At 35.2% G+C, this 6822-nt stretch overlaps 1 long non-coding RNA gene across 1 annotated transcript in view; it reads left to right on the plus strand.

Annotated features, from left to right (window-relative positions):
- LOC138694478 (uncharacterized) overlaps window positions 1-6268 on the plus strand; it is a 44418-nt gene extending 38150 nt beyond the window's left edge. The window contains exon 6 of the long non-coding RNA XR_011330951.1: window positions 1211-6268. This is a non-coding gene — a long non-coding RNA (uncharacterized lncRNA). The remainder of the gene's footprint in view (window positions 1-1210) is intronic.
- Window positions 6269-6822: the final 554 nt, after the last annotated feature.

Genomic DNA, 6822 nt, shown 5'->3' on the forward strand with positions numbered 1-6822 from the left:
ATGTATTTTGTAATGAAATTAGGAGGAAGTGGTTATTCTAGCAACCATTTACTTTTGGATATTTTTCTCTGCTATTGTAATACACTTTAAACTCTTTTCACCATTACTTTTGAATAAATCATTGCTAGTAATAATTGTAGATTGAAATTTCTGTTATAATACACAGAATCTGCACACTAGAGAAAGTCTCGTGCACAAATAACAGCCTGTATTTCATTGTTTTAACATTTAATGGATATTGAAATGTTTAATATCTTCATGGTTAGTGTTGTGTACTGTTTCTGATTTTGTCCTAGATACATTGCCGTTTTCATTCTGCACACCAAAATTAACTTTGGCCTCATCTTGCAATGAATTATGTTTATCTAAGAACTAACACACTTTAGTGTCCAAATAATACTAACTAAAGTTACGGAGCATTAATTCCAAACTCTATAGGCAGTTGTACGCAGTGAAGGAGAGAAAATGTTGGTACCTATAGCTTGTAATTCGAAGAACATTTAAGTAAATTGGTAGTGCTTCATTTATCATTTTCTGAACTCGTTCTTCCTTTAAATATCTGTTCTGTTTACTTTTATTCTTATGTACACATATTATTACCACTCTTGTTTTTCAGGTGTATTTTTCTTATGTGATATATTAATAATAGAACAGTTTTCCTTTTTTGATCTGTTGCAACTATTGCTAGTTTGATATTTATATTTGCAGAAACATCTGAAAATGTGTGTGAAAAGTACATGCAGCATACAAACATTATTTTCTCATTTGTAAATATATTTGAATTCTAATTCTTACCAACTTTGGTGAAGAAAATCATTAGATGAAACCCTTGCAAGTTTTAATTTGGAAAAAGAAAAGTTATATTTAAACTACCTGTACATACAGTTGAAAAAGTAACAAAAAAAAAAAAAAAAAAAGATTTTATTATAATTTGATGTTAGTAAGTTTCTCTCATGGTATATAAATTTTTGCAAGAGTTTCAGTACATTTGTGAATGGAATTTTATTGTAACTTGAAACGGTTTTGTTGCATACTGAATTTTAAATGGCGAATATGGTAAATTACTTGTTTGTTCACAGGCTTCTGTTTTGTTGAGTACTTTTTGTACCATTGATATTCATTTGTGTGTTGTAGATTATGGTTGCAGTATTGTCATATTTTCCACGAATTCATTGAAATGAATTTCAATTACAGTTATTGAAAGTTACAGGAATCTTCAGAAAACATGAGATGTGTACAGCCGTACAGTGTGAAAAATAAAGGTTGCGTCATGTCATATGCACAAGATCCACAGGCAGTAATTCATCAGTGTTTTGTTTGATTTTCACATCCTCCGAGATTTTTGAAGTACCAAGCTGAATGTAGAAGTTTTCGTTTTTCTTTGTACAAATGTAGATCTACAGTATAATCATATAAAAAACTTAAGTCAAACTTAAGTCAATCTCTCTTGGTGTTACTTTTTACTCTTGATACTTTTGCTTGATTTGAACGTGATGTTTTCATTATTGTGATAAATATTTTCCTCATTAATTTCAGTTTTTAGTATGTTATCTGCTTGACCATACACAGGTGTCTCATGAAATGGGAGGCTATTTTAAATGGAATGCAGTTCATTAAGGAGAAAGTTGGTGTGGATGATATTAATACTACAATAACTTTGTTCTCCCATTTTTATAGTACATTGCTTCTCCTATTACACATCACTTTCATTGAGTTTGAGTACTCTTGAATTAAAATCATTTGACGTGTGTGATGTGTAACACACCAGAAGCATTTCTATTTCGAAGTATCTGTGAGGAACTAATACTGTTGAAACTGACACAAGTTTTGAAAAAATATGTTAAAGGGGGAAATCGAGTATGTATAAATGAATGCCACTCCTAAATGAAAATTCTATGATGTTGATTAGGCCTATTTGTGTGCTAACTTTTGTGAAATTTAGTCATTTTTTCCGTACCAAAATGATGTAGAACTCTTATTTATTTATTAGAAGTGCAGTTTACATCTTTATTTTTAATATGCATACATGCATTGATTTTATAGGATATAATTTACATGGTAAGAGTTGAGAAAAGAATAAAGAAAGAAATGCATCACATTTGTTGCTCTAAGAATAGTTTACATTTGATACAGTAATAATTAGTAATTATTAGATTATATTTCTTCTAACTTCGTACATGTGTACACAGAGTGTCTTGACCACTCAAAGTAACTTCGTATGCAAACACCAAATGAAAAATTGTTTCATACAAAAGGTGTACAACTAAAAGGAGGAAATAATACTGACGTCATCCAGTCTCTAAGCTTTAACGTCATGTCCTATTTCCCTAAGGCCGTGGATCGTGCTTCTATCGAAGCACCTCCAAGTTGTCTCGTTGTTACATGGGAGTGAATAGATAACAAATAATAAACCATTAACAATTAAATGATGATTTATTATACTAAATGAGAAACTAAAATTTAACAATGATAAAACTATGCTAAATGAAAGACTAAAACTAACGATGGTAAAACTGTGATACATATTACTATACTAAAATGAGTGAGGAGATGACTAATGAATCTTGATGGAAATCTAGCGAACACTACAATTAGGAAGGACGTCCATTCTTCTTCTCCATAACTCCGCCACGAAAGTCCAACACATACTTCGGGTAAACGCGTACTTATCTTGCTGGCACACATGTCTTTCCAGATTAACAGGAGTAACCGTACTTTCACCTCTAGCATAAAACTGAGTACATACCTCCATATCATTTGCACCGTAACAAAACCTGAAATGTATCACTCCGGCCTGAGTAGAAGTCCACACTCTGACAGCATGTTCCGGCGTACCGAGCGTTCTATGCCCAGCACATACCTCGGCACCGCTGACAGTCCATAAATAACTCGTGACACAGGCGTGTGACGTTCCGTGGTTAACTCGACTCCGGCATCCCCGACACCGTGTAGTCAGTACACCATCAACGTGCACCGCCCCGTAGAAATTGTGATTCCCAATCACATTACTGCTGCCTTCTTTCCAACGTAGTGGTTCACTCCCAGAGGATTCCACTCTAAACGGATACACCAATCCGTTCCAGTACATAGCCGCCGGATGACTCTCATATTCACAAAACAGTGCTTTCGTGTACTCAGCAATGCACGATCTCCAATCTGAGCGGACACACCGGTCCCACGTGTAGATATCTCCAACTCAAAGTTCACTGCAGCGATGCGACTCTCAGAATACGTCCTGTCGACTGTTCTCCAACACCCCGTGTTGTAGTCGACCTTCCTCTGACGCGTCCTGCATTCAACTCCCCTCCCAGAGGTACTGTCGTCAACTCTCTTCTCCGACGTCCTGTAGTGCACTCCTCTCTCAGACGTACTGTCGTCGACTCCTCTCTCAGAGGTACTGACCCATCTCTCCAAGAACGAGCTCGCCAAGCAAACAAGAAAAAATCCGTTAAGCTTGGAACCGGCCAATCCGGTCGCTCATCTCAATTCTCATGTAAGGATGGTTAATCTCGGACCCAGCCGAGGCGAAAACACAATTATGCCACCTAGCGGGCATAGACAGCAAACAAAATGGGAAACGCCATCTAGCGTAAATGCGTACTAACTAATACCAGAGGTGCCATCTAGTCGTGAGGAACTAAAACCTCACATCATCACAAGAGGCAATCTTGTAGCATTATTTATTAATGAGATATGAGTATTAACACTATTTCTTTAAATTATATTATGTATCTACTATTCAGTATTTCAATTAAGCTTGTCTAGACTTTTTCAAAAATGTATCACAGTGGGCCATTCTGATAAACAGAACGTTAATAAACAGAACATTACTTGATGCCGTGACGGCATGGTTCCTATACATAGTATGAAGTGATTTGATTTTAAGTTGGTGTAAACAATATGTAGTACATTGCAGATGATACTCAGTGTAGTGTAACCCATTACACCTAGCTTTGATTTTATTCCGCTGAACACTGATGACTGAGTGAGTGGTCTGTGCTACATTTGAGTTCATATGTTTACTGTAAACCAAAGCTACGTGGAGGGGATCCTGGGTATCTGCAATGTAGCTCTACTACGTATTGTTTACACCAACTTAATCAAACCACTTCCTTTGTACGTACTATGCACAGGAACCATGCTGTCAAAGCATAAAATAACATTCCGTTTATTACATATACATAAATGTTCTGTCCATGGGCAAGTCTTTCACTGCAAACCCAGCATTCTCTGATCTTTCCTATTTTCTGCCTTCCTCTTGGTGTCTGCATATGATCCACATATCTTAATGTCCTCTATCATCTGATATCTTCTTCTGCCCCGAACTCTTCTTCTGTTCACCATTCCTTCCAGTGCATTCTTCAGTAGACAGTTTCTTCTCAGCCAGTGACCCAACCAATTCCTTTTTCTCTTTCTGATAAGTTTCTGCATCATTCTTTCTTCACCCACTCTTTCCAACATAACTTCATTCCGTTTATTAATGTTCTGTTTTTAGAATGATACATTTTTTGGATAGGTCTTGACAAACTTAATTGAAATACTGTATAATAAATACATGGTGTCATTTAAAAAAACAATGCTAGTACTCATATATCATTAATAAATAACGCTACAATATTTCCTCCCCAAGAGTATTATTTCCCCCAGTCAGTTGTACACTTTTGTATGAAACAATTTTTCATTTGGTGCTTGTATACGAAGTTATCTTCGGTGGTCAAGATAAATGGGACACTCTGTAGCTATATTACCATACAATTATTCTGCCCTGGATTTTAGTAATGAACAACTTAATTTAATAAGTACAATGAATCAAGAAAATACAGTGGAATCCATTGTATCTGACATCCAAATAACTGGCAATTCCAAAACAATGGCACTTTTGAATAACAAAAATAAAATTCAAAATATGAGGAAAAGTCGGTACATAAATTAAGAATTGAAATAGCGACCTACATTTTTTAGTGAGGTGCCTAAAGCTATTATGACTAGATGGTAGTATTATCGATGTGTGCACAAGGAAAACAAAGATTGCTAACTCCGTATCAGGAGACTGGAAGCTCCCATTTTTTAAAGAGGGCAAGAATCAGTATTCCCTTCACAGATTTCTGTTATATGCTGTGTAGATGTGCAATATACATATGTGTGACATAGAATGCTGATGTCACATGCCACTTTTGGTTGCGTAAACCACAAATTTCAAACCTACTGAGATCACTAACTTGACAACAGGAAGTGAGAAAGCCGACATTTTTAAAGCGAGTAGGAACCTATGTTGGATCCATAGTCTTCTGTTACATGCTATGTAAATGTGAAATATACTGTATGTACTGAGTTGTGAAGTTATCACAAAATGTCGATGTAATGTACACAAACAGTTATTACATGAGTAGTATGTTACTGTTTTGCCCACTGGACAAATGGTAGAACGTCTAATTGCCTCAAAGAATGTTTATATAAACATGTTTGTTCATGGTGCCTTCAATAAAAAGAAATTTTCTCACTCTGGGAACTTCCACACATCTCTATACTACCTTATCTTTAGAAGTTTTCTCAAGGCTTCTGACGCAAATAATTATATAATTCTCACCTATATATACGTGTTTTCATCTACAAATGAAGTCCTCCCAATGTCATTCTTATTCAGTTTTTCATATTAATGATAGCCTTCTTTTAGCCCCCTTGCTCCGAAATTCGTTTCTTCAGTACCCTCGAACTGTTTCAGCACTAATATTTTTATGTTAATTTTTTCTGCAGTGACATTTGCAATTGAAGGGTACACGGGAATAACGATCAAGGTTCATTTTAGAAAGTTTCGAGAAAAACGAATTTTAAAGTTTAAGCACTTAATACTTTGTTATGTGTGTATTTAATAGAAATTGACGTAGTGGAATGTCAAGAACGATGATTTCTTATTACTAACTAGACCACATGATAGTACTTCTTTTCCACTATAAGATAACATTATTAACTCAATTTCGATTTTTGATGGACCTTGGTCGTTTTTCCCGTGTACCCTTCAATTAATATCAGAGTTCTGGAAATTTCTTTCAGAATCCGTCAGCATCCTTGACTATAAACATTGTCTTCGGGCTCCTTTGTACTGATGAGTTTGTTTTTATTTTATATCTTCAAATCATATGTTGAACAGTTGAATGTCTTCTCACAATGTTTTTTGAATTGGTAATTGCTAACTTACGTTTTAACATTTTTGTATCAGTGCCAGTAGCAATAATCGAGAACCACGGTTTCAATTAAGTTTAATAATCTTAACAGTGCATAGCTTTTACTAAGGGAGAACACTCACACAGATAATTTGTATGAGCAAGCATTAGATCTCATAGTTTTGACTTTGAGGAATACCCAGGGCATGAATCAGCGTCTTTCCTTTTGCTGCTGTTTCAATGTTGAACATCTTACTCCTTTATTGATTGTTGTTTTTTTCATCATCATCATCCATCATTATCACCAAACCATCGTGGAATTGGATCATATGACCCATTTCAGCCTCAGTCATTCAGGTTATTTTCAGAGGACGCCCTTGATTTCTTTTGCCCTGTACCCTTTGCAGAAGTCTGCCCCTGTCTGTTCTCCTTAAATGTTGAATCCAGTTAGTTTTATATTTATTAATTTTTGTTAAAATGGGTCCAGTTATTAATTCATTGTGAATATGTCCATTACATTTGTGATTCTACAAAGTTTATTCATCTCATTTCCTTAAAAATTTCGTATCTGCTGTTGTGATTCTTGATTTGTCTCGTTGTTTCATAGTTTAGATTTCGCATCCATACAAAAGTGTAGGTACTGCTAAGGTGTTAATACTAA

The sequence above is a fragment of the Periplaneta americana genome, chromosome 2 (assembly GCF_040183065.1).
Source record: "Periplaneta americana isolate PAMFEO1 chromosome 2, P.americana_PAMFEO1_priV1, whole genome shotgun sequence".
Taxonomy (NCBI): domain Eukaryota; kingdom Metazoa; phylum Arthropoda; class Insecta; order Blattodea; family Blattidae; genus Periplaneta; species Periplaneta americana.